General features: G+C 46.5%; 1 protein-coding gene across 1 annotated transcript in view; it reads left to right on the top strand.

Moving 5' to 3' along the window:
• The first annotated feature begins 2,436 nt into the window (after positions 1-2,436).
• CHMP2A (charged multivesicular body protein 2A) overlaps positions 2,437-27,862 on the top strand; it is a 247,173-nt gene continuing 221,747 nt past the window's right edge. The window contains exon 1 of the mRNA XM_086930503.1: positions 2,437-2,571. The gene's annotated coding sequence lies outside the window, so the exon portion shown is untranslated. The remainder of the gene's footprint in view (positions 2,572-27,862) is intronic.

Genomic DNA, 27,862 nt, shown 5'->3' with positions numbered 1-27,862 from the left:
CAAACTATATTGCCTACAATGACAATCATGGATGACATGTGACTCCTATACCTTGTAGTCCTGTCTGATGTAACATTCCCTATATACTGAGTTACACACGTAGGATTGTATTTATGAAATGTGTGAATGTTGCAAAATGCTCTGACACCTTACACTGTTATGAGAGGCACTATTAAACTAAATTAATGTAAGAAACTGAGTACTCCGCTACATAATGCTCCCAAACAGGGCGTTACACGTCGGTGATTGTTCAATAACTTTGAGCAATGTTTTTAATTTTTAGGACTGCCGGAATGAGCAAGGCTCATTTGCTATGTTTGTCCTTCGTGTATGTTTGGGTTTTTCACAATCTTATGACTTCTTCAGTGATGTAACATTTAGGGCAGCACCAACACTCTAGAAATGGTTCCAGTACCACTGGCTTGGGTGCCTTTCTTTGAAATGTTCATGCTTTCCCGCTTGAGTGCCTTTGTGTGATGTTTCTATGCTTTCTGGCCTCGTTGTTTGACTTTGTGTGATGTTTCCATGATTTCTGTCCTGGGTGCCTTTGTGTGACGTTTCCATGATTTCTGGCCTGGGTGCCTTTGTCTGACGTTTCTAAGTTGTCTGAGTACTTAGTTGTTGTACCTTAGAACTCATAGAGTGTTAAAAATGGCATACCCTACCCCAGTATTGGCCTTTCACCAAATCAGCATATACAGCACTGAAATTGTCCCTTTTCAATACATTAGTGATTTTAGCTAATTTATTACAAAATTGTGCTTTCAATGCACTTTTCAGTTAATCTTTTTCAAAATGTTCACAGGGCAAGGGAACCTCCTATCAAAACCTTACTATGAGCAAGGCTCCCTTGCTGAAATTCGGATCAGCCATGTATATATTACCTCTGGCTTTTAGCAGTGCTAGTTGAAAATGTGGGTGGAGCTAATATAGTAAGTGGGTGGAGCCAGCTGAGGAAGTGGGTGGAGCCATAGAAAAGTGGGTGTGGCCTCCAACAAACATTTGAGCACCTGCACTTCATATTTTACAAATTAAGCACTGGCTGAGGCCCAAGGTCAGCTGTGAGATAAGGTGCACTCGAGAGGAGTAGTGGATATTCAAGCCTTTAAGGGAGTATGTTGCAGAGTCTGGGGTCAGGTGGAGGTAGTAATGAAGAGGGATTCTCCCTGAAGGCTCGCACAGGGGGAGCCCGAGAAGTGTCACTTTCCTGATCCTCCCACCTCAGAAAACTCCTCTTCCCATCAAAGGAACATTAAATGGAAAAAACACTTTTTGAGAGTGATGACATTTAGAAAGAGATTTGGAAAAGAGTGCGTTTTGCTGGGCCTTGCAAGACTAAGAAGAGATAAAGGAGGGCCGCGAAGTAGGCCTTCCCAGAAATATATGGGACAAATCGAGCCCCAGTGGCCCACCCAAATGCACCCTTGGCCCACCCAAATAAAAATTCCTGGAGCCGGGCCTGGTCCCACTCTGCACACCTTCAGGAAGCCTCAAAACCGGGCTCTTCGACTGACCCGGAGCAGCACCCCGCTCCAGCGCCTTGAGACCCTCTTGGGTAAGTAGCTCACTTCACAATTCCCTGATTGAACAATTGAGGAAATAATGTGTTGATCCTGCAACAAACTTTCAGTCTTGTAATTGGGGTTGCCAGCTGATCTGATTTATACCAGCAGCACCGGTATTTTGATATCCGAGCCAGGGCAAAAATAAGCAAAATCACCTGAAGTCAGTATTTTTAGCACTTATTTGTGCATACTTCAACAGCAAATATAAAAAGGAAAGCTCTTTTAAATGTGTTCTAGGGCTGCATTAATGATCCATGACTAATTAACAGAAACAAAGAAAAGTCACGTTACAAATGAATATAAGCGATTTATTACAGCCCTATTTAATGTTAAGACGAGGACTTTTCATGAAACGCATTCTCCCACTGTGGCAGTAAAAGCAAAATACAAATGTGAGGAACAGGCAGAGTGGGGACCAGGGGGGTACTGAAACAAGTGTGGGATTAGGGGGGTTGGAGGATAAAGGCCTTATAGCCCTATGTCATTGCCGAGGCCTACTGGCTTTGCCAATGCTGGTTCATCCCACTAATCGCTTTGCGTAGCAAGGTCCAACCATCGATCCCTCCCATCTAGAAACTGAGGCAAAGCAGCCGCGCCTCAGTTGGGTCAGGATGAAACCACCGTCATCGCTGGTTCGTCACTAACTAGGCTCACGTGGTCCCCCAGCCAAACTCCGCCTGCTCAAAACTGGGCGGTCACAGCCGACTGCTGGAGGACAGTTTTGACAGTGGCAGGACTTCTCAGCCAATCAGCACTTGGAAACTCTGGGATGCTTACCAGGATTGGCTGAGCTGCCTCCGTTGCTCCAATCCTAGGTCACATTAGACATTGGCAATACCTCCCATACCTACGTGAATCATTCCTATAGTATGTTAGGCCGTGGGATTGGTAGTTCTGCGACCAGGAAGTGCTAAAATTACAGATTGATGATACCAGTTAAAAGACTAACAACAAGCGTCGATTGTTAAGCTGATTTAGAACAAAGAATATTAGTCTGAATTCACGGGTAAGTAGCTGCTAGATCGGCACCATTTTCTCATAATATATTTTGCCGTAGAATTGATTATTATACGACCAGGAAGTGCAAAAGTAATAGACAAACGAAACCAGTTGGAATATCGACCACGGGCATTAGATTGCATTTACAGACTGTCCCGGTAAGTAGGACCATGGTGTTACGTTACTCCTCCGCAGCTGTGTACAGTTCTGCATCATTTCTTTAGTCTTAGATGTTCGTGTCAATGCTACAGTTTCTCCGATGTGAGTAGGCCCTCTCATTGACAACAAGAGTTCCCTTAACTTCTCAAAGTCGCCCAGGGACACCGAGAAACTAACACGTCTTTAAACTCAAGGCATTGAAGCCTCATTAATAGAAAAGAAAATATGTTCTTTGGTGGAAGAGAATATTGTCGCAGGCATCCTTTCTTGCTGTCCGAGAGCACCGATCCGGTACTACACCATCACACAGGGAGTGAGGTGTTAAAAGAGAAATGAGGAGTTAGAACTTGTGAAATCAGAATGTGGAAGGAAAATCACGGATGGAGAGGAGATAATCGAAAAAGAGAACTTGGAATGGAGAGTGAGAAGGGAGTTGAGGGAACAACCACGAGGGAGGAGGACGAGGAGCGAGGTTCACAGAATGCCCCAAGTCGGGTGCTAGTATCTTACTCAATCCACGTTTGCCTTTGCATTCTGGTATTTGTCGTTTTGTATTTCCTATCATATTTGCCAAGCTACAAATATCTAATCACAATACAGGCTGCAATGGATCTGCTGTTTACACCTGACCTTTAGCAACTTGACTTATTCGAGAGACAGTCAGAGAGTCCGAGATACAAATAGAAATAAGCCAGAAGCAGAAGAAATTTGAGGAAGACAGAGAGCTGGAGATGTAGTTTGGGGATGGCGGAGCTGAGGCTGAATAAGGAACAAGAATGAGCGGGAAGATATGGGGGACATGGGAAACCAAGTAAGCAGATGGGGAAGGAAGAACCGTTGGGACAAAAGGGTGAAGGATAAAGTGAATGTTTAGGCAGGGATCTAAGCTGTTGAAAAGTCTGACATTACCCTACTTGGAAACATTTTATGACTAATGGGGGACAACTTTTCAAGCTTTAAAATCCCAAATTATGCTATTGATCATGTCATTTAGAATGACATTACACAACATTTGGCATGATGAAGATCGCACTGGAACTCGAATTATATAGAATCCAAATCAGAAAAAGTGACCATGTGGCTTTGTATCCAGGTGGTATATTGATTAATAAACTATACTATGTACTATTGCTAGGTTTAGCCTTGTGACTGTCTGTCATGCGTATATGGATGCTTCTGATTTTTCTGTCACTGCCTTTTGTAGTGATCTCTTGGGGTTACATATGAGTTGGACACCAGGTTGGTTGAAGTTAGTTTATTCTATAACTCGAGGGTGCCGGGAGAATCACCGGCTCCTATCGCGGCTAGACTCCAATTCGCCGCTCGTGCTCCCAGCATTCCCTGCCGTGACACGGCAGGAACACTGGAGCGCGACTCCACAAATCTCCCCCCTTTAGCCACACTGCAATACAACCAACAACAACAATGTACTGTAGAATGGAAAGTTCTTACTGGAGGGTGGTTAAGTTTTCATGTCATACTTTTTCGGCAGCACTACGGTCCTGCCTGTGCAGGTATGTTTCAACGGGGTGCTTGTTCTCATGTCTCTGCTGCTAGTCGGCGGGGCATCATTTGGTGTCTCCTGTGTTGGGCCCCATTTGTCTGAATCCCCCCCTCTCCTTGGTCTTCCTTCTGTACTTGTCCTCCAGTGTCTTCTAGATTCTTCTGTGTACTGGTGGTGTTCGTCTCTTCTGTATTGGTGCTCCTGGTCCCACTATTAGGTGTTTCTGTTTCCATAGTATTTTCGTCCTCCTCCAAATTCCCATTGTCATTCCTTTCTGCTTGCGTCTCTCCCATCTTGGCCCACCTCAACACTATTGTTGCACCTCGACAGCCTATCTTGGGACCATATCTTTCCGTCGCTTAGTAGGGTGGATCTTGTGTAAATTTCTCGTACTTGCAAGAGCGTGCTGTACTTGCTATCGCCTTTCCTCCTCAACTGGGCAAGCCTCACTGTTACCCATTCCCCTTTTTCCAGTGACGAGGCTTTGACATTGTGTCGCCTGTTGTAGTGGTCCGTGTAGATCTTTTGTGCCTTTTCCAAGTTACTCCGCACCACCGCTGGGGACCATTTGCTCTGTACTGTATGTTGTTTCCATGCTACGTTGTCTCTTGTAAATGGGTCACGGCCCCTCAGTATTTTGAATGGGCTATATCCAGTCTTGGTGGGAGTGATTCGGTATGCCCATAGTGTACACTTGAGTTCTGCCTCCCAATTCTTCCCGGCATTGATGGCTGCCTTCACTGACCCCATGATGACCCTATTAAATCTTTTGGCTAGGCTGTTCCCGGACGGGTGATACACTGGGGTGTGTTTAGTTAGTATTCCGTTCTGTTCCATGAATGCGTTACATTTGTCGGACGTAAATTGGGGTCCATTGTCACATGTTATGACTCTTGGAATTCCTTCTCTCAGAAACGTGGCGTGAGGAATGCCAGAACCGCGTCTTTGTCCACTGATTCACATACCTCTATTTCCGGCCACTTCGAATACCGGTCTACGAGCACAATGGTGTACTTAGGTACACTATGTGCATCTAAAATGGGACCCAGGATGTCCACTGACACTTCATCCCATGGATTGACTGTATTGGTGAACTTCCCTAGTGGAGGTCGCATCGTGGTCTGCGTCGCTGCACTGTACACATTCTCTGACATGCCTCCCCACCTGGCTGTCTAGCGCCGGCCAACAGTATGCTTGTTTAACTCTCTGCTTGGTTTTCACTATGCCTAGATGTCCTTTGGGCCACCCATTGACTATGAACTGTTTAAGTGCTGTGAGACTTGCGTCGTTGTCATATACTGATCTCCATTCTTGTGCACTTATGACTGCCTCTTGGTCCTCTGTGAATGCTATGGTGTAGTCATCTTCCTCCGTTTGCTTGGGCGCATCCTCCATTGCCGCCGCCCTGCTAAGGTAGTCTGCGACTTTGCTCTTGGAGCCTTGGATATATTCAACATCATACACATAGTCCAGCAACCGCAGGGTCGTTTTCGCTATGCGAGGCATGGCACTCGCATGTCCACTGGATGTGAGCACCTTGACTAACGGCTTGTGGTCCGTTCTGACCAAGAATCTGGATCCCCAGAGGAATTGGCGGAATCTTTCCATTGCCCAGATCACTGCTAGCATCTCCTTTTCTATTTCGCTGACATTTTCTTCATTCAGGGCCAGGGATCTAGACACAAAGCTAACTGTAGTCATTTTGCCTTCCGCTGACTTCTGCATAAGGACTGCGCTTAACCCTCTGTCACTCGCGTCTGTAGTGAGGAAGGATAACGCCTTCTGGTCAAAACCGTGTAGGGGCACCCCCTCGCTGATGTCTTCATTGATTTGACTAAATTCTTCCTGAGATGCATCTGACCAAACAAAGGCGGTCTTCTTCTTCAGTAGCTGATGCAAATTGTGCGTTTTGGTGGCAAAGTGAGGTACAAACTTGCTATAGAATTCCACCATTCGAGGAAAGAACGGACGTCGTCTTTGTTTCTAGGTTGGGTGCATCCTTTATTGCCTTCGCATTCGCCTGTTTAGGTGTGATGCCTTTGTCAACAATTTCGTGGCCCAGGTACGTGACTGATGTTACCCCAACCTTGTACTTGTCCCATTCTGCGGGGAGCCTTTGACATTGTGTCGCCTGTTGTAGTGGTCCGTGTAGATCTTTTGTGCCTTTTCCAAGTTGCGCAGTACTGTGGTAAGTTTGGCATCGTGGTCCACTTTGGTTCTCCCCATGATCAGGATGTCGTCCTGGAAATATTGCACCCCCTCCGTGTCTCTGAAAAGTTGTTGCATCAACTTTTGGAACACCGCTGCGGCGTATCCTAGGCCGGACGGCATCCGCCTGAACCGGTAGCACCCAAATGGTGTGATGAACGAAGTAAGTTTCTTGCACGTAGGGTGTAGTGCGATCTAAGGGTATGCTGAGGTTAAGTCTATGGTGGAGAACCTTCTGATGTCTTTCGTCTGGTCCAACATTTCATTTATCCTGGGCAACGGGAACTTATCTATTATAATGTTTTTTGTTGAGCTCTCGCAAGTCTATGCACAGGCGTAATTTTCCATTGGGCTTCCTGGCTACCACCAAGGGGCGCCAGCCATTCCGCGCTCTCTATGGGCTCAATTACTCCATTGTCTTCCAAGCGTTGCAATTCTTGTTGTTGTACAGCCTCTCTACAATTAAAAGGTATGTTCCGCACTTTGTGGCTTACGGGTTTGGCCCCCTCTTTCAAGCATATTTTGTGCATAAACTTTGTCAGCTTGCCGATGGTGCCTCCGAAAACTTTCGGGAAGTTTGACTTCCACATGTTGGCCTCGTTTGTTTGTGCGGGATCCATCATCAGCACTTGCGTCGCGCCTCCAGGGTTAAGTTGGATCCCTAATTCTCCTTGATCCACCCATCCCAGCACTGAGGGTCCATTCTCCGCCAGCACTAAGGGTCCCTTCTCCGCCAGCACTGAGGGTCCCTTATCCGCCAGCACTGAGGGTCCCTTCTCCGCCACGTAAAGTTTCCCTTCTGCCAGATGACCTTTGAATTCAAACTGTAGAGGGCGATACCCCACCATGGGAATCGGTTCTCCCGTGAAGGTGACTGGATAGATGTCCGGAGGTAGAAAGTGTGTGCCTATGATCTGTGCGAAGTCTCTGTCCCAAATGCTGCTTTATATGATCGTTTATGGGGATCCAGAGTCGGCGACCATGGATACTTGAATCCCCCATATGGAAAGTTTGCATAATGGTTTGCGCGTCCGGGAGCAATCTATGCCCTAGACTTGGTCATCTATGCACAGGACACTGTCATAGTCGTCTTCGCCCCCACCTTCTTCTGTTTGAGACTTGCGCTATATATTTGACTGACGTTTCCGGGGTTTGCCTCTACAGACTTTCTCGAAGTGTCCCATTATTCCACAGTATAGGCATTTGGCTCTGAAGGCGGGGCATTGTTTATCATTTGCTGCGTGTGCCAGGCTGCCGCACCTGTAGCAATTGTTCTTGTTCTCCCCTTGGGGCCTCTGGATTGTGGCCGGTTTGGCGGCAAATTTCTTGGGCTGCCTGGGGCCTCCCGTGAACGTCTGCTTCCGCTCCTGGGGACTGGCGTCTGTTACCTTGCTCACTGTGGCTTTGCTGGCGCTGTCCTTCTTGGCTGCTTCCGCACACCTCTTTGAGAGTTCGCTTTTTTGACCATGGCTACTATCTCTTTGAGAGGGGCATTGCCACTGACCCACAGCTTCTCTTGTATGTATGTATGTATATATTTACTGTGTACATAATGATTTGGTCCCTTATGAAGTCATCATGGAATCCTCTGAATTTACTGGTGACTGCCAATTTCTTCAGTGCTGCTTCGTAGTCCTCTACTGACTCCCTGCGATCTGTTTTCATTGGAAGAAGTTGAAGCGATCGATCGCTGTGCACTCCACTGGCCGATAATGGCAGTCCAGGTCCTCTATGGAGTGCTGGAACACGTCGTCATCATCTTGGGGCCTGGTCGTTTTTACCAGGTTCATGTACACCCTGATGCCTTCTGGGCCTAAATTGTGCAGCAGGATCTTCTTTTTCCTTTTGCTCGGGAAGACTTTGCCTCCCTAGTCCTCTAGCGCCGACAGATAATTAAGGAAATACTCCTTCCAATCTTCCCATTTCATGGCCAGTTCCCCCAGTTTCGGCAGGAAGGGAACCGGGTTCGCGAGGGAGGTTTGGGCGCACATGGCGGACTGTCTTCCTAGTGGCTCTTCGTCCTCCCTGGGTGGAGGGCTTCCTGGCGCACCGTGCTCGTGTGGGCCTATTGCCCCTGCTTGGGATGCCGGGTCTTCTCCCACTCTTCTTTGTCCTTGTTGCGCCACGATAATGTGTCTGACGGCTCTTTGATATGTCTTACGCTACTGGGCATGGGGTGCCTGGTGTGGCTGCTGCTAGAGCTTCTGCATACACTTGGCGTGCCTCTTGGGTGACTGCTGCTTTTCTATACCACCCGATGTGCCCTGCTGCTTGGTGTCAGGTCGTCCAGTCTCGCAGACCTAGCGCGTGTCAGGCTGGAGCGGTGCTTAACTTGGCCCCTCTGCGCTCCCTTGGCGTATGGACTGGGTCTCACTCTCTTTGCAATTGGTCGTACTGTAGTCACTCGTGCCGCGGGGAGGGGCACTGCTGCTCTCAGGTGCTGCTGCACCTGGCTACTGGGGTAGGGCTGGATGGTGGCATGCAAGGGTTCTGCTCCCTGTACCCTCCAGCGCACTCCTCACTTATAGGGCAGTTTGCGCCTTCCTTTCAGCTGTTACACGCTATTGCTGTCACTTGTGGGGGAGGGATGCCGCTACCTCATGGGTCTGCTCCGTGCGTGTCCCTCACTTGGTGCTGGCCAGCTGTACCGTTGCTCCCCAGTTTTCCTCTTTCACTGTGTAGCAGCTCCCTACCTCTGCGTGGCTGTCCGGCCCCTCGCTCCGTCAGGCTGACCGTCAGCTGCTCCTCTCTAGTTCTGGCTCCTTGGATCCACACGTACTTCACCGCCTTGCGGGAGTCGCAGTGGGCTTGTCCGCCTCCCCAGCCTCGTCGCCAATTTGTAGTGATCTCTTGGGGTTACATATGAGTCGTACACCAGGTTGGTTTGTTAGTTTATTCCATAACTCGAGAGCGCAAGGAGAATCACCGGCTCCTATCGCGGCTAGACTCCAATCCGCCAATTGCTGCTCGCGCTCCCAGCATTCCCTGCTGTGACATGGCAGGAACACTAGTGCGTGACTCTGCACCTTTTCTCCTATACACTTCTTACAGGCAGACTTCCTGTACAGTTTTTCCACCTTGTATTGCAAGCTTCAATGCACAAATTGCAGCATACTGCAATGTTAGTTCAGATGCCTGTATGACTTGCCTCGCCTGTGCTCAAAGTGGAGGCTTATCAAAATCTTCACCTAGACCGCTGCTGTTGTAAACTATACTATGTGCTGCAATTCATTGATCGAAATGCAGATTTGAGTAGTCATTGGCACATCCATTATCCATTATCAAATGTGGATTAATCATTGGGGACGCAGCACAGAGCCACGAGTATAACCAAATAATCGTAAAGTCACATAGTCAAACACTAAGTAGAATAAAAAAAAACGTAAATGCAGTCTCTCACCAGAATGGCTGATTGGTTGAGCTGCAAAACTCTAGACCGAGTGCAGTTAGGCTACGTGCCGTTGTGCTCACTAAGTGACACACTCACTGTAGTCTTTTAATTCTCGAGGTCGGAGACCGTCAATGCTGGTTCATGCATGGGTCCTGATGTGACGTTGTTGCTATAGAGTGCAAATACAGTGACATTAGCCGCCCTCTGCCCTAAAATGCACTATGTGGCCATACATGGGCTGGAAGCTGACTGAGGCAGATTTGATTGGTACGTTTTATTCTGTTAGACAACACAATTATGATGCTGGCAGGGTTGCAAGTCATGTGAAAAGCTGTAGCATTGTGATATCCAATTCGTAAATGGTATTGGTAGCCTACTGCTTAAATTTGTGGATTTGGCAAGTATGCAAATCTATCCAAGCACCACTGCTCCTGTCGGTTGTTTGAAAACGGCGTTAGAAATGCTAGCAATTAATAAAATAGTAATGTGGAGTCTCCAATGAGTAGCTTGTGAGCTATAAGTAGCTCTCCTGTGTACAGCCCAGCCTACTAAATATAGAAGCTTTATCTTGTTTGAATAACTATATGTATACCAAGTGTGTATTTGAGATGAAAAATTAATTTTTTCAGAACTTATGAGTTGTGTTTGGGTAGACCTATTACTTATAACTAAGAGCTAAGGGCATTGCAGTTGTGGTTGTTATGATTAACCATGCAGAGGCATTCCCCATTGACACACTGATAATGCATTTTTTACCTTGCTGCTGGCAACCGTGGCTGATGCACTGCTCTGAACACTGCTGGTAATCTTGCCTATGGTGGGCACTAATGTAATAGTCTCTGATCTGATATGATGGGATCTAATGTAATCTTCTTTGGTGTGTTCAGTATTAAGACTCTAAAAAATATTAATAGCGCGGGCTGACGTTCATCGAACATGAGTAGCTCTTACTACAGAAAAGATTGTAGGACCCTGGTTTAGGACATGACACACCTGCCCTGCGTGTCTGTCCAGAGTGTCCATAGTGTCCATCAGCAATGTTCCAAGCGAAGATTCAACCTTACAGGTCCCCTCTTGTTGCTGTCGATCCGTTGCCGGATTCCCTTGACTTAGTACAGAGCCCGACCTCGAGCTCCAGCCAGATCTCCTGCGACGGCGCTGCTGACTCCGGAGGCCCCCCGGGCCGCTCCACTCGATGAGGAGTCCGATTCACCCCCCCCCCGGGGCTGTGGTGACGCGAAGTTTCACCGTTTCATCCGTCCACTGGAAGACTTCCTCGGGGGAATCAAAGAACAGCCTGCGGGACTGAAAGATGACACGCATCCGTGCCGGGTACAACAAGGTATACTGGATATTAAGGCCCCGGAGACGGGCCTTGGCAGCGAGGAAATATTGGCGCTGCTGCTGCACGAGTCGCGAGTAATCTGGGAAGATTAGGATGGTGGCATTATCATAAGTGAGAGATTCCTTCGCCCTCGCCTGACGCAAGATGGTGTCCCGGTCGGCATAGTTAAAAAAAATTGGCGATAAGGGTCCGTGGGCGCGCTCCAGCAGGGGGCTTCTGCATGAGAGCCCGATGGGCCCGCTTCACCACAAAGCAACGAGAAAAAGCGTCCGAGGGAAGCCAGCTCTCCAGCCACTGGGCCAAAAAGCGCTCCGCGTTTTTGCCCTTGCTGCCCTCCGGGAATCCTTCAAAGCGCAGGTTGTTCCGCCGTGCACGCCCTTCTGCACACTCGACCCTCATGGCGAGGCCCTTTTGCGTCTTTTCCATGGCTGCGACCTTCTTCTTGAGCTCTTACATATCATCTTCTACCTCGGAGATACGAGTCTCTGTGCCAGTGATCCTCTCCACTGCGTTCCTCAAATCTTGACGGAGCAGCATAACATCGGAGCCGATGGCCCCGATCTTGGCATCCAGCATGCCCCTTGATTGTGTTATGGCCTCCAAAAGCGCCACGTTATCAGGCACAGAGTTTTGCGGCCCCCCACCGCCTTCCACCTGGCCCACCTCTGTAAATTTGTCCAGAATCCCTTGTTTAGAATGTCCGCCCGAGTCATCGTGGCCGTAGAGGATATAGTAGACGGCTGGAACCCGCACCCAAACACCAACCAACACTGGCCAACCAGGGACTGGGCGAGCCAATAGGGTGGGCCTCGGTCCAGGCCTCTTCCCGCAGCAAATGACCCACTCTAGTTTGTACGCCGTGGCCCGTGCTGACCACCGACTCCCTCGCAGCGGGCCTCTGGGTTGCAGCCCTCTGCCCCCTCCTGGACCAGATCACACGCACGCCACACCTGTGCAACAGCACCCACCGTCAGCGTGGCTCGATAAGGCCGCGGAGTGTACCAGAGTCGGGGCCACCACCACTCCCCGGAAGGACCAAGCGACATATGAGGGGGGGGGGAGAGGAGCAGACTCTCTCACCCCCACGTCCAGACCCCGCGCCCGGCAGCCATTAGCACGCCACCGCAGGCCAGGTATAATGCGTCACCTGCAGGCCCTCACAGGTCTCCAGAGAAGTGCGACCCAAGCACCCGGCTTCATCAACCGCGGATGGGAGGGGGAAAGGGGAACTGTCCCTCTCGGCCCCAGGGGATATCCTTGTAACAGACTCCGGCCGCCCATCAGCGTCTACAATGGCGCAGCAGACTGTTCACGGCACGCAGAAATGGCAGCCTTCCCCCTCGGCTGCACGGCAGTGCTGTCTGCTCCCCTCTGACGTCTCCTCCGACCTGCCAAGACAAGGGCCTACAGCAAAGTCACACAGGACAGGCAGCGTTGCTCACCGCGCTCAACCAAGTCCAATCAGAGCCAGCAGTCCGGGGTGCCGAAAATGGCCACCGTCCCTCCAGGGCCGGCCAACAGCTCACGCCCGTTCTCTTGGCGCCTTCTGGCCGACCCAGCCACTGCAGCCGCCCCGGGGAGCGCAGCCGTCTGTCCCGCACTCCCGGCTCACACAGCCTCCCTCCGGTACTGGGATATGCGGGGCGGGGGGCGCCGCTCGGGTCGGCAATCCAGCTCCCACCTGCCGGTCCGAGGTCCACAGCGCCAGCCAGGCCAAGTAAGCGTGGCCCCGGCTCCAGATTCTCAGGGGAGCACCAGGCCGCCCCATGCTGCAATTTGTCCCGCTATGCTCCGGGAGCCCCCGCCGTTCTCCTGGGGTGGCAATCGATGGCAGCGGGTCTCCGATCACCGGACAGCAGGTAATAGCGCTCAGGGCAGGATTTACCATAGTATAACTACAAGGCTGGCCGGAGCATGCATAAAACCTAGCCGCCATCGCTGCCGGCCAAGCCAAGCCCCCATATCCCCAGCATTTTAACCTCCTCCTTAGTGGTGGGGGTTGTGCACAAAGTTTGCGGCCACCAACTAGGAGACCATATCGCAGGAGCGTTTCCCACAATAAGGACCTCTGTCTTGCCTCCATTCAGTTTTAAACAGTTGTTAGCCATTCAGACTGAAAGCTCTTGAAGGCAAGCAGGTAAGTTAGTGGCAGCTTCTTCCTGGGATTGGGTCAAGGATACAACAAGCTGCATGTCATCCGCATCTGACACAACACTGATGCCGTATTTATCAATGATATCAGACAGAGGGGCCATTTATAGATTTAAAAAGCGTAGGGCTAAGTATCGATCCCTGGGGTGCCCCCTGTCCTAATCTGATATTCTTGGAGTAGTACTGCCCTTGGGATACTTGAAAGCTCCTATCCTGTAGGAAGGAGCTTAGCCATTTCAGAGCCAGGTTGGTCAGTCCACTCTCCTTAAGGCGCTGAATGAGTATGGGATGGGCCACAGTGCCGAAAGCAGCGCTGAGGTCCAACAGAATCAGTGCCACCATCTGTCCTGCATCAACCAGTTGGCGAATGGTTTCAGTGGACAAAAGCAGCGCCGACTCTGTGGAGAAATAGTGCCGGAAACCCGAATGCGTAAGGTGGAGTAGGCTGGCCTGATTCATGTGATCAGTTACCTGAGCATTAACCACCTTCTCCGTGATCTTGGTGAAGAAAGGTAGGAGAGATATTGGTAGAAGATTCTCCAATTGGCTGGCACTAATCCCTGGGTTAGTTTTAATAGGGAGAACAACTGCCTCCTTCCACCTTTGGGGGACTACTCACGTCCTCAAAAGAGTTTGATGAGGTGTCTAATGTAAGGACCCAGAATGTCTATACTCTCCCTCCTACTTTTCGGTTTAATAGGATCTCTCTGGGAGCATGCCTTGATGTTCAAAGCTATGGATTTTAAGTCATCCAGGGAGGGAAGGCTGAAACTGGAGAGACAAGAAGCTTCTTCCAGTTTACATACTCCCTTCAAATTACCCTTCCTGTTACGGGCCTCCTCCGGAAAGTAGAGTAGATTTTCTCTACTTTATCCGAGAAGTAATCTGCTATAAAGTTGCAAGATTCAACAGAGACTTTACTAGAGGCAGAGGTTGTGTCCAGGGACGAAAGCTCTTTAAAAATCACTAATAGCTCTCTAGAGGAATTTTCGGCAAGTTCAATCTTCCTATTGTAGTATGCCGCACGCGTCTTCCTTTTTAGAGAGTGATACATCTTAAGATTGGTTTTATATGTGGCCCTCCTTTTTTCCAGAGAAGTCTTCCCTCCACCTACATTCCAGACGTTTACAGGAGGATTTCATCGCCTTCAGCTCAACATTGAACCAAGGCGCGGATCTGGATTGTCTCCTAGGAGTATTGGTGGCCCATGGTGCCACTTTGTCAAGTGCCTCACAAATGCGTTGATCTAGAGCATTGCAGGCTGTTTCGACCTCACTCCCTCCAGGTTGCCCCCCCCTACTGTAGAACAAGATTGAACTTGGTGGCCGAGAACTTGGACCACTTCTTCTGGGGTCTGCCAGTGTCTGATTTTAGCATACCTTGGGCTTTAGGTATAAGAATCCTGAAGAGGATGATATAGTGATCAGTCCATGGGACTGGGATAGGAGTGTTAACCCGGAACTCTCCCCAATTGGCAAAGATAGGGTCAAGTAAGTGCCCATGCTGATGAGTTGGGAGAGTGGATTGTAATACTAATTGAAGTGCCTCCAGCTCCTGGCCGAGCTCGTGCGCCGGGGCATTATCCCTGTCGTCAAAGTGTAGGTTGAGATCCCCCAACACCAGCACCGTGGCATATCGTAGTGCTAGTTGCATGACGTGTTCCCTGAGACTGATGGCAAACTGTGAAGCCGGGCCACGTGGTCGCTATATCAAGAGGCCTTTGATGACATGGATGTTGTCCACTGTAATAGTGAAGAGCCCTACCTCACTGGCCTCTACTGCGACCCTCTCCAGGGAGCATTCCACCACCAGTTTATGAATCACAGCTACCCCACCCCCTCTGCTTCTAGGGCGATCCAGTTTTAGGATTCCATAATTCGGGGGGAGGGCTACGAGGATATTTGGAGCAGAGTCCTTAAATTCTTCTTATTACTACATGCTGTTGTTGCCCACCTACATGGGTCAACTGCCCATGCATAGAAAAGTGAAAGATTATTTCACAGTTGGTTATTATAGATCTTTCTGTTCCCAGTGTGCTTTACTGATGTCCTTTGTTTCGCCCTCTTATGTGATTTTTAGGAAGACAGCATGACCTTCTTAGAACAAACATTCTAAAGGGTTAGAGACCTATACAATCACCTGTGTGAAGAGGTCTGCTAAACCCAGAGAAAACCCAACAAGTACACTGCTGCACTTGTCAAAACTACTTCAAGGTTGATGCTCCATGCCACCAGACTCAAAATACAAATTCTAAACTCGTATGTGGTGCTGGCAGAAGTGGGTATCAACAACTGTTAACAAGCATCCAAAACAGAACTGAAAGAGTTCATTTCGGCTAAAGATCAACACCGCAATAGAGCCCCCAAAAAGATATTTGCATCAGTGACACACATTAAAAAATATATATATATAAAAGTCATGCTCTTCATTAAGTTACATGAACACAGTTTCTCATAGCTGCATATTCCCTGGTGACACGTTTCGGGCTGCAAAGTTACCCTTCTACAATGGCTTACAGAACTGGCAACTGCTTGGATCTTTTGCTGTAATGAACTCTTTCAGTTCTGTTGTGGTCTTCTGACCCAAATGCCAGCCAGAGATTCCTCTAAGGGAATGTGCTTTTGTCTTCCTCACAAACATATGTCTGTTAAGAGTCTCATTCAAAGTTTCTTAGATAACTGCTAGGGTGTGACCAAGTACAGAACGAAGGGGCAGCTAATGTAGATGGCAAGCGGCAGGGGAAGAGAATAGTTCAGAAATAAAAGGAGAGTGGGGCACTGCACTATAAAAAAAATATCAGTGGCGATCGCACGCGACTAACTTTTCTGAGTTAATAAAGACACTTGTATCCTGATGAGAAATGGGGTATCAAGAGAATGCTTGCGGCAATAATCCCAGAGAGGGGAGAACGGTTATTACATTTTATGACTGAAGCAGTAACCAAATAGTGGGTGAGGAGAGTACAATACTAGATAGTGAAAAATGGCAAGATACAGATGTAAAATGAGAATACAAATGACAGTGACCATAGTACATGAGAGGAGCGGGCCAGCATTTGTTTGCAACGCATAGTTATCCATACTCTATATAGCTCTTTTGTACGATGTGGCGACTATCATATGCTTCATACTACCTCATCTCTTTTGTTTAATAACTGTATACTGTAAAGCTCTCTGATACCCTCGTGGGTCACGCTCGGGCTATATAAAAGTTTATAAATAAATAAATAAATAGTTACTGTCTGAGCACGTCCAAAGGAAGATGGGGAGATTTGCCCAGTAATTAAAATATAAAAATCATGAGGAGAATGGTCTGACTTCTCAGTACTGCTTTTCCTCACAGGTAACCAACCAAAGTATTTTGTTTAGTAATCAAGAACATCTTGTTGGAAATGCTTTTATTATGGGAAGGGGGAGTGGACATTGTAAGGCTAAGTCTAAGAATGTGTATGCTCGATTGTAGCAAGCCTTCAGGTGACTTTTGATAAAGGAATCCCTCGGATGGTGCCCTGTTAAAATCTGCAATCGCGAGCCAAATAAAACATTCAAGCTCACATCACTAAGCAATGGGGACTTACTAGCTTCTTGAGCTATATTAAGCTTTAGTGTAAAAAAAGCTAGCAGAAGAATTTTACAACTTTTTTTTCAACAACTTATTGCGTTCGAGTGGGGGCTGTGCCCTTAGTTTTCTAAAAGGAGCCACTAGCCTCGCAGTGAGGGCTTAAAACACGGTCTGGCCAATAAGGTTGTATTTGGGTTTTGATTGTGGAACAGGGGTCATATTTTTGACGTTGGTTGCAGAAGTCACCTCTCCCGCCTCCACACATTCCACATCCGCCATCCCACATCCTCCATCCCATACCATTAGCTGATGAATTTGTGCATCTGTTACAGAATTTAATGTATACATGTACTCATTTTTTTTTTCTTTTGTGAACGTTTCCTTTCCTCTCTGATCATTTCTATTGTGGGAAAGTTGTGAAGAGTAGCTTGGGAATTTCCAAAAATACATGATTCTGTTTTCATTCTCAAACTTCCAAGGTTAACCATGTTTTGTTTAACTGACTTTCCACTACTTGCATGGGATTTACTACTGGAATCTCTCCGCACTCTTTGTGAAGAAATGTACAGTATTGAACCTATTTATTACCTGTATGAATTCCTGGCAGGTTGTGAATTGTTAATCAAAAAAGGAAGTGTAGAGGAAGCGATAGAATCACCCTCCTGGTAGATTCATATAAACAAAGAGATTCTATCAAGAAAAAGTGCAAGTGTTTATTTTTAAGGGTTTTCATATATATATTTGAAAGGGAGGTTGGCTCTTCATCGGACCAGTGGGATGAAGGTACTATGTACTTTTAAAATGCCCCTCACACACTAAGAGTCCCTTAGTGTCATGCTTCATCATGGGGGTCTTCCCGTCCCTCTACGGGGTGGGCGTGCTACGACCTACGAGCTACGCGGGAGCACTTTAATTTTGTGGTGAAAGACTATGTGTTTGTGCACTGACAGTGGAGGTGGTGAGGTGTAGGGACCTAATAATGTGATTAAAAAAGTTAAAAATTCCCTGGCTAGTGGAAAAAATATTTTTATTCGCTTCTCTGGCTGGGAATATTAAAAAGGGGTTGTGAGGTAGGGCTATTTAGCAACTACCGGGTCGACATGTTTCACAGACAGTCCCCTACTGTCTGATCATCAGGACCAGTGGTGGTCCCTACTGGTAGGTACTCAGTTCTAAGTAGTATAGCCTAGAGTCCTACAAACTGATAACAAAAATCGGTTACCAGTTTGTGCTTCGGGGCATGAGTTGGCCCAATGTGAAGCTTGAAAATGAAAAAAGACGCAGTGGTCTCTGCAAGAGAAAGGAAAAATAAAGGAAAAATAACAGGGTGAAGTAAATACATTCATAGCACATGGTTAGCATAGAACTTGTCATTGAATTTTTAAACATATGCATATCTAGCAAAAATTTGAAGATAGCTATTACCAAATATACTCCTAATTGCAGAGCTTTGTTTTCGGTAAGACAAACATACATAAAGTCTCAACACACATATAACAGTGACTCACAGAGAAGGACTGACACCCATTGCTACCAATGTCTCTGTTCTTTTGTTGACAGAAAGTTTTGAGATCGGTTTACTCGTTTTATGAGTTGCGATTGCAAATGATAGGGAAGGCACAGAGATATATATAGATAGTATACATACTTTCCCGTTTCTGAAAACGTGCCTCATGAGCCGGCAGATACGAGGGTTTTTCAATGCGGTCAACTAAAAAGGGGATAGATAGAGCCGCATACTCTCGTTAGACGGCATTGTTCATGGGAGCATATTTTACCTTGTTGTTTCTGAAGATCTGTCACACTCGGCTGTTAGTTCGCAGTTGATTTTACTTACGTAACCGCTGCTCGACATTGCCTTATTCCTACCCCCGTGCCGCTCCGAGGAGAACATCAGCTTCACCTCGCCTTCGTCTATTTATACATATGCCGGTATTGCATTGTCATCGGCATTTGTATTGTTTCCAACTACTAGTCTGCTAACCCAAAATGGCCGCTTGTTTTTGGAACACTTCCTGTTTGGAGCGGAAGTGGTGTTTTTTCTGTCGGTCATTTGGTTAAGCGTTGGTAAAAACATTAGGTAGGATGTATGGATAGGGTTTTTGAAATAGGTACTTTTCAGAGAGAGGTCCTTAGTTATTTAGTACTACCTCACAATCGACCCCAGGGTATGTCATCATTAAGGCCGTTCTTATGGGATTTGATTCTGAATACCCATCTTTGTTCCTTTTCTAATAGTTGTTCTTCTCTGGCGACCAATTCAATTATTGTCCATGACATTTCTTCTGGTTTGTGGCCCATTTCTAGGAAGTGGTTGGTTAATTTTGTGCTGGATTTTTTACATTTGACGGTGCTCTTATGCTCACCTATCCTCGTCTTAATGGCTCTGCTGGTCATTCCTACATATTCCATATTGCACGGACACTTTATCAAATATATGGCATTCGAGCTGTTGCAGTTGCTAAAGTCTCTTTGCTCCCAAACTGTGCCATTGTTGAATGTAATTGATGTGCTCTTTTTTGTCAGGCAACATACTTTACAATTACCACAGGGATGGTGACCATGCACGAAATTTACATCTCTTGCTTGATTGTTGATGGTCTAGTGTGGACTAGCATGTCCCGGATGCTCTGCGCTTTTTTGTGCGAAAAAATTGGTTTTGGTAGTTGTAGATTGCCACTGTTCAAGATTTTCCAATTCTTGTTTACGATTTTAGACACCTGGTTGGAGCTTGTGTTAAATGTGGTGACACAAATAGGTCTTCGCTCTTCCTCCTTTTGGATTTTGTCATCGAGAAAGCTTTCTCTGCAGTTATTCCTTGCCCTTTTGTAGGCCTGCTCGGTGATTCTCTTTGGATATTGGCGGTCCTCCAATTTTCTCTTGAGATCTTTGGATTGAGTTTTGAAATTGCTGATCTCAGTGCAGTTTCTGCGAAGGCGGAGAAATTGTCCATACGGTAAATTGTCCCGCAGATGTTTGGGATGAAAGCTTTGGTACATTAGTAGGCAGTTTTTTGATGTGCTTTTAAAGTGGGTAGTAGTTATCAGTTTGCCATCTTTCGGAAAAATGTTTAAATCCAGGAAGACCAGATTGCTTTTTGAGATTGTGCTTGTGAAGTTCAAAAAGTCGTCTTGTAGATTTAGCCATGTGAGGAACTGTCTGGAGGATTTTTCATCTCCATCCCAGATGATAAGGTTGTGAATTGGCCCCAGAGAATGAAAACTGCCATCAGAATGTAATTAAGGCTTGGGTCACTGATATGACTGAAACAATATGAGATTTATTTTCTCATGGCAAAGGAAAGAAAGCAAATGGCATTGGAATGTAAATATGTTTTTTGCAACTTCTTAAGGCCTTAATACGAGTCCTGAGAATAGTAGTATGCGGAGTTTGTTAGGTTATGTTAAGAAATTTTTTAAGCGCAACAGCTGCCCCAGCAAAGAGACGTCCCGGCGCTACCAGATCAAGAGAAAAAAAACAGAGGCTAGCCAGAAATTAGCAGGAGAAAACTATAATGATGGGAACAGAAAGGTTTTAATGGCCTTCCGGAAGACCAACATGTTCTCCATGCCACGAATGTGGATCGGCAGGGAGTTCCACAGTTTGGCTGCCAAAACCCGAAAAGAGAGGCCACCCATGCGGCATAGTTTGCTACGTGGCACATTCACCAGATATTGGCCCAGCGAGCGCAAGCTGCGCCGCGGAATATACCAGGTCAACAAATGGCGTATTAAGGCTGGACTCTCGGTTTTAAGAATCTTAAACGCAGTAACCAGAGCTTTGAACTGAATCCGAGATGCAATCGGGAGCCAATGTAGTTTTTCCATTGTTGCTCTGACCAGGCACCAGCGAGGGAGACCGATCAGGGTTCTCACGGCCATGTTTTGAACCCTTTGGAGTCGCAGGATCTCAGCTTTATTAGCGCCCAGGAGCAACACGCTGGCGTAGTCCAAACGTGAGGTGCCCATGGCTTGTATGATGAGCTGACGTACCGCTGGTTCAAAATATTTCAGGATGGGTTTAAAGCCTCTCATCAGGCCCACACACGTAGCTGCCACTCTCTTGGTGTGGAGTCCATCCAGACTCCCAGGTTCTTAACAATGGCCTTTGGTGTTGGCATTTCGCCCAGCGATGCCGGCCACCAAAGCTCAGTCCAGAGGGCGGTGTTCTTCCCCGCCAGCAAAACCTCTGTTTTGCTGGTATTGAGCTGCAGGCAATTGTCTGTCATCCACTGGGCGACAGCTGTCATTCCATCTCTAAACCTAGTAGCCGAAGCAGATGGCCCTTCAGATAGCGATGACCAGCTGGGTATCATCCGCATATGATACCAGCGTAAGGCCCCACTTTTTTGCTACATCGGCTAGAGGTTGCACGTAAAGATTGAACAAAGATGGACTAAGTGCAGAGCCTTGTGGGACCCCCTGACCGATAAGGTAAGGCTTAGAGATGTACGGTGGTGCCGAGACCCGAAAGGATCTCTCCTCAAGGAATGATCAAAACCACTCTAGGGCGGATCCCGTGATACCTATTGCCTCCAGCTGGGACAGGAGAATGCCATGAGATACCGTGTCAAAGGCAGCACTGAGATCTAGCAGAATCAGTGCTGCACTCCGACCGGCATCAAGAATCATCCGAAGATGTTCAGTTGTGGCAAGTAGGGCGGACTCAGTGCTGTGACCCGGCCTGAACCCGTTCTGAGACGGATCCAGGATGTCATTGTGGCTCAAATAGCGGGATAGCACATCATTCACATGGGCCTCCGCAATCTTGGCTGCCCATGGAAGAAGGGAAATGGGTCTAAAATTTTCTGGCTTAGATGGATCTAGAGAGGGCTTCTTAATGATGGGGGAGACCCAAGCCTGTTTCCAAGCTCTTGGTACTTTAGCAGAGGAGAAGGATAGGTTAATTATGTCGCTAAGCGGCTGTTGGAAGTGCGCCATGGACTCCATAAATTGAGCCGGCCTCATAGGTTCCGCTGGGGAGCCAGATTTCACCTTCCTACATAGTTTAACTAGCTCATCATCAGAGATCTCTGGAATGACTTTCAAGATGGGGCCATCCGCCCTAACCTCTCCAGAGACTTGGTGGCCTGGTAGATGCTGTGGAAAGGTCTTATAGATCTTTTGCACTTTTTCAATAAAGAAAGTGGCTAATTCCTCACACTGCTGTGTCGAGGATATTTTAGATACTCCAGTTCTGGTGTTCTTTAGTTCTTGCAAAATTCTAAAGATACATTTCATAGGGTTAGAGCTTGTTTGTATTTCCTCCGCGTAAAATGAGGCCCGAGCAGAGCAGATTCCTTTGGGATAGAGCTTTATTTTCGTCAGGTAAATAGCTTTATCCCCCTCTTTGTAGTCTCTCCTCCATGACCGCTCGGCTCTCTTGCATTCCTTCCTCAATGCTCTCAGAGCGTCGCCGTACCATGGATTGGAAGTGGACCTACGCCCCTTTGTCCATTTCATCGGCACACAGGCGTCCAAGCCTTCTGTAATCCACTCACAAAAGGCAGTGTACGCCGTGTCCGGATCTACCATGTCTTCCAGGGAGAGCCCTCCAAGGAAAGCGTGGAAGTCCTTTAGTTTGAGCTTGTGCCAATGTCTTTTCAGGACCCTGCTCGCCTTCTCCACCCTAAAAGGCGCCGAGATCTCTAGGCTGGCTCTTATCAGAGAGTGGTCAGTCCAGCCCATAGGTTTCGGTATAGCTAAGGTCATTTCTGGGATGTTAGAGAACACTGGGTCTAGGGTATGACCAGCAAAGTGCGTAGCACCTCTCACCAGTGGGTCTAACTGTAAGGCTGCTAGGTCCGCCAGTAGATTATGGATAGTAGGATCCTGGGTCTGATCAAAATGCAGACTCCGGTCCCCAAGAGTTGTGAAAATAGCAGATCCTACCACAAGCGAGTTGGCTGTATCTAACAGAGCTTCGATGAACTTTGAGGCAGGCTCTGGTGGGCGGTAGATGTATAATCCTGAGAGTGTGAAGTGTGCACTGATAGTAATTTTAAAACGTGCACATTCACCTCCACATATCTCCTCCTTAATGACGGAGCAGTGGTATTGAGCTTTGTAGATTACCGCAATTCCACCGCCTCTAGAGTCCCTATTTAGTGTCTCTATTAAGTATCCTGCCGGAAGAGTGAGATTAATTATCCCTGTCATATCATCATCTCGTAACCATGTTTCACATATGAAAAACACATCAGAAGATACCTCGGCAATGAGCATCTGTACTTCTAGGTAGTGTTTGGCAAGTGATCTAACATTTAGCTGGAGGAACGTAATCAATGCCTGATTTTCTAATTTTCTGTCTTGTCTCACTCTGCCAGGTGCGGGGGCTGTAAACTGGCAGGTGGTACAATTCAAGCAAGTTTCCCCCAGCTGCTTCGGCAGTCTCGTACACCTCTCCCCCCCCCTAAGTTCAAGGATAGAAGTACCTCTCTCTCATAGACAGGGGAGTCTGGTAGAACTCGACCAGGGGTCCTGGCGAGAGGCGATGTCGTGGCGATGACGGGCGCAGACGGGCTTGCCTTCGGCGCGCCGCTGGTGCGCCCGCTGCGCGGACGACTGATAACTTAATACATATCACGTTCTGATGACAGGTTGACCAGCTGTCCTGTTTTCTGTGGGGTTGTCCCAATTTTGAGGGGTTTGCCAGCTGTCAGCAGTGGACTGCTGCAAAAAGCCAAATGTCCTGGTTTTGGCAACTTGCAAAATAAGCAAAAGAAGGCTGCAGCTGCCTGATGAGACACCTCGAGCTACCTTGTAGCGTGTCAAACTTTCTTTCAGCCCTATATGAACTATAAATGAGCTTGGCACCTCAGTGATCTCTGTAGTGGATACTGATATTTACTATTGGTGCTTAAGACCTTTTGTTTTGAGTTTTTGTTTGTAAGCTTTTAATGACATTGTCTGTGCCATTGTAAAATATTTGGGGACCTGAGCCCGGTTGTTGCTGTTTTCCTTCATGCTCATATTTTTGATGTTTTTGTGTCTGTACTGGCTGTGTCTTTCCCTGATTTGAAGGTGATCCAGCGATCCGGGACTAATAAATTTCCATTACCTGGGCCCAATTCATTACCCAATAATCCCCTTTACACTGGGTGCAGTGAAGTACCAAACTGACCAAATTCCAACTAGTATATCATCCTTGCATATACTTTGTGGTGATGCGATCTTTATTTATGTAATCAGGGTTTGGCAAACTAATAACTAGAACTAGTAAATCTCATTATAAACTAAATTCAATAACTCTAATAAATACAAACTCACTTGTATATGTATAATGCTTTTATCTAAATAGTGTGATTGCTCATCTAATATAATACAGCTCGAACCATTTATTACCATACAAGTAACAATAAATGAAAGTGACAGAAGTACATCTCAACATCAATGCAATGAGTGAGTGGATAGGTGTAGAGACAAAAGAGGAGAGATAAGACATTTGCAAAATAATTATGCAATTCAGATAATATACTAACCCACAAAGGAAATTAGGAAAACTACTCTCTGACCATTAGATCTCTGGCCATTAGAGCAGCAAGGCCCCACAACAGGAACAGCCAGCCCAGATAGGAGACAGCAATGCAACTCTCTCCTCTCGCACAAAAGGAAAACGCGCAACCACCTAACAGCCCCCTCCACCCCCCCGCACCCCTCCCCCACCGGGTACCTAATATTCTACTCTAAAACCCCAAAAGACCAACCTGCAATTTATCATAACACAATTACTCTTCATTCTATTGGTTAAGGAAGGGTGTGTACTGTCACACCACTCTCGTCATGACACTTCTGTAAGATTCTTCATTGTCCTCTTACTCATTTTATCAACTTCCAGCCCAGGAAAGACGAATTTGAGCTGCCGTCATAGTACAAATTTCCTCCATCTCTGTCTTGTAACAACTTTTGTGCCTCGATTGTTCATTTGCCCCACTGTCTAAGGAAGTGTTCCGCTTCCGAAGATTATTTTGTTTCTCCACGCAAACTTTGGCAGGCACACAGGACCCTTGAAGGACGAACAGTTTTCCACCTTCCCTTTCTCGTTCAGATTAAACTCTCATTTATTTTCTAAAATGATTCTCTGCCCTTTTCTGCAGAGCAGAAAACTAGACTTCTACGAAAAACAAACACATTCATTATTAATCACCTATAATGTTATACCGTAGCGTTCCACCCCATGTGTTGCATTTACCCATGCACATCCCAGTTTAATGTTCTTTCCTACACATATTAGTATAGATCAAGCAGCATTAGTCCTTTTATTTTCTATTGGTCATAAGCTTTTTGCGGACTACCCCAGAATTTTAGTTTGTGCTTGCGCAGTTTTCATCAGCCCTTTTCGCATGCAGTTTGCACACCACACAATTAATTATTTCACACTATGGTAGTTCAATCCGAGCAGGTTTCATTTAGCGAAAACCCTGCTCCATCAATCTCCCCACAAATACAATTTGTCACCATGTTATCATTTAGAAAGCTGTAGTTCTCTTTTGTTTCAACATAACTCAATCTATATCTTTTAATTTTTCATAGTAGTTTCCTCGCCTGTCTTCTATCTCTATTTCTTCCCTCTTCCTTTTTCTTGCTTATTGTTTAACATCTTGTGTTCCTTTCTCACATTTGCAACACATTATATCAGTAGTATCATTGGGATTAGTAGCAACAGGAACTATTGGCGTTCGTATTCTCTCTCCGGCTCCTCTTGTCAGCCTCTCGTCCGGGTAGGTTGACAGACGCAACACGCGACGAAATAAGGCTAACAATCATTGTATCATCAATACAAGACTGGAGGAGACTGTTGAAGCAATACACCCCTTACACTAGGATTGCACTAAGACGCGGTAGGACCCACGGCCTACCAGTCGACCCCATGTGGAGTAGGTAAATGTATTGCCGTCCACACTGTGTAGATAGTGTAATTTTATAGGTCCTGACGAATTGCGCTGTATCCCTAAAGAACTACTGCAAGAAACATGTTGACCAATTGACCACATGGTAGAATACACTGCCCTGGATCATTTTACCAGGGAGTACATCTCGCCATATTGCTTTTACTAAGGTAGATAACCACGCTAATAAAAATCCCTATGGATTACCTAACCTTTTTTTAATTCTGCACCACCATCACTCACACACATCTACACCCTTTTACACTAGGCCCCCATACCCGCAAGCACCAACTGGCAGGGACAAAAGATCTCAGACATAGAGCCCCATCTGGGTGCCTGTCAGGCATTGCACCGCCAGCTTGACGAGGAGCAAAAACCCATATGATGAAGCATGACACCTAGCTTGCTGGGTGTGTGAGTTTTAGGTCCCAAAAGGGAGGATCTCCCTTCCCCCTTTTCCCCTGGTCACTCTTAGTTCGCTCTCCCTTCTAATTGGATTTGGTTGGTCTCTCAGTACATGCCTCTCCTTTTCCCTCCCAGGGAACTGCGTACCCTTCTTTGTTCTTACTTTCCCGGGCACATACGCTTGACCCTCCTAAAAAGCTCGTCTTGTCCCTCCTCTTTGATAAAACGTTCATATTCTCCCTAATAAAGTATTACCAAAAGCAGAAAACCAATTTCCCACTGAAAAGAAACCCTTACCAAGTATCTCCCAAGCACAGTCCACCTTCAGTTCTGCTAAATCTTCTCGAAGATTTGTAATGTTTCTAATATACCCCTCTACATTTTTACTATTATCAGGGATAGATGTGCAACATTGTTGGATTTTCAACATGATCCAGACTCCACCCTCTTTAGCCAATAATACATCAAGAGCAAGTCTATTCTGCAAAATCAGAATATTCCAGTATCCGTCATCAAAAACCCACCAGCAGTGTCTGTTGATAAATGACGAACCACTGTGGACAATGTTCTAATTTTTTTGTGGATTTAGAATTTCCCCAACTGAAGGTATCAATGCTACAAAATTCTCACCCACAATTTTCGAAACACTTATTCCCCTCTTACTACAAATTAGTTCACTCTTCTTTTAATTGATTCCATGATTCTGGTCTAAATGGTAAACCTTTGGGAAAACTATTCCCATATAAAAGCACACATACCAATGTGCAGGCAACCTATAATAGGCCTTCTTACTACACACATATTAAATTCCAAGGAAAACAGTATCAGTTCTTCCTCTTATTTCCCAACCTCCAGTAAAACATGATCACATTAACTAGAACCATTGAAATAGTTATTATAGTCAGTTTTTAATCTAAGTAAGTAAAGCTTCCCTCTATGATGCCAATCTGGAGTCATTTCATCATCCGCTTCAGAAAGCGGTTGAAAACTTTTCTTTTTCCCCAATGATCCCTTCCCACCCGAACCACTGTATCTCAGCCCCATCCCTCACCCCCCCTCCTTCTAGCCCCCTTGTCAGGTTTAGGGTAGGGTTCTTAGCGCTGGGATACCTTCAGGTGACTACGCGCTCTACAAGAGTTTTTAATAATAATAATAATAATAATTTCAGCGTATGTCTCACCCTTTTTATAATCGCCTTCTCTAAAAGCCCACGGAGGTACATGGGACTTTTAAAAACTGTCTTCTATCCTCTACCATATTAATATACTCTGTCTCTTCCTGACGCAATCTGCACGTTAATTATTTCTAAGCGCATATACTACATCAATTGCTTTTGTCAATTGAAAAAACTCGCCCATACATTCTTCATTTCTAGCACTATACACTTTATTCATATTCCTTCTAATTGGCATTTCAGAAAACACTAGATCCATGTTTGAGTAATAGTATTGTAGACTACGCTTCTCGTAGAATAGACTAGTTAGGACAATACAAGACACTCCATATGTTAGAGGTAAGTGATGGTTAGTCACTCCCTTCGAGACAGACAATGGTAGTTGCATGCACACATAACAATCTCTCGCATCCATCGTGTCAACATACACGTACAATAATTTTGTAAAAACATTGAATGAAAAGTCATCAATATAATTATCCTGGTGATAGACACTGTCATCTATCATCCTTT

The sequence above is a fragment of the Lissotriton vulgaris genome, chromosome 7 (assembly GCF_964263255.1).
Source record: "Lissotriton vulgaris chromosome 7, aLisVul1.2, whole genome shotgun sequence".
Lineage (NCBI taxonomy): Eukaryota > Metazoa > Chordata > Amphibia > Caudata > Salamandridae > Lissotriton > Lissotriton vulgaris.
The sequence above is the reverse complement of the archived record's forward strand: the minus strand, read 5'-3'. Positions and strand labels throughout refer to the sequence as shown.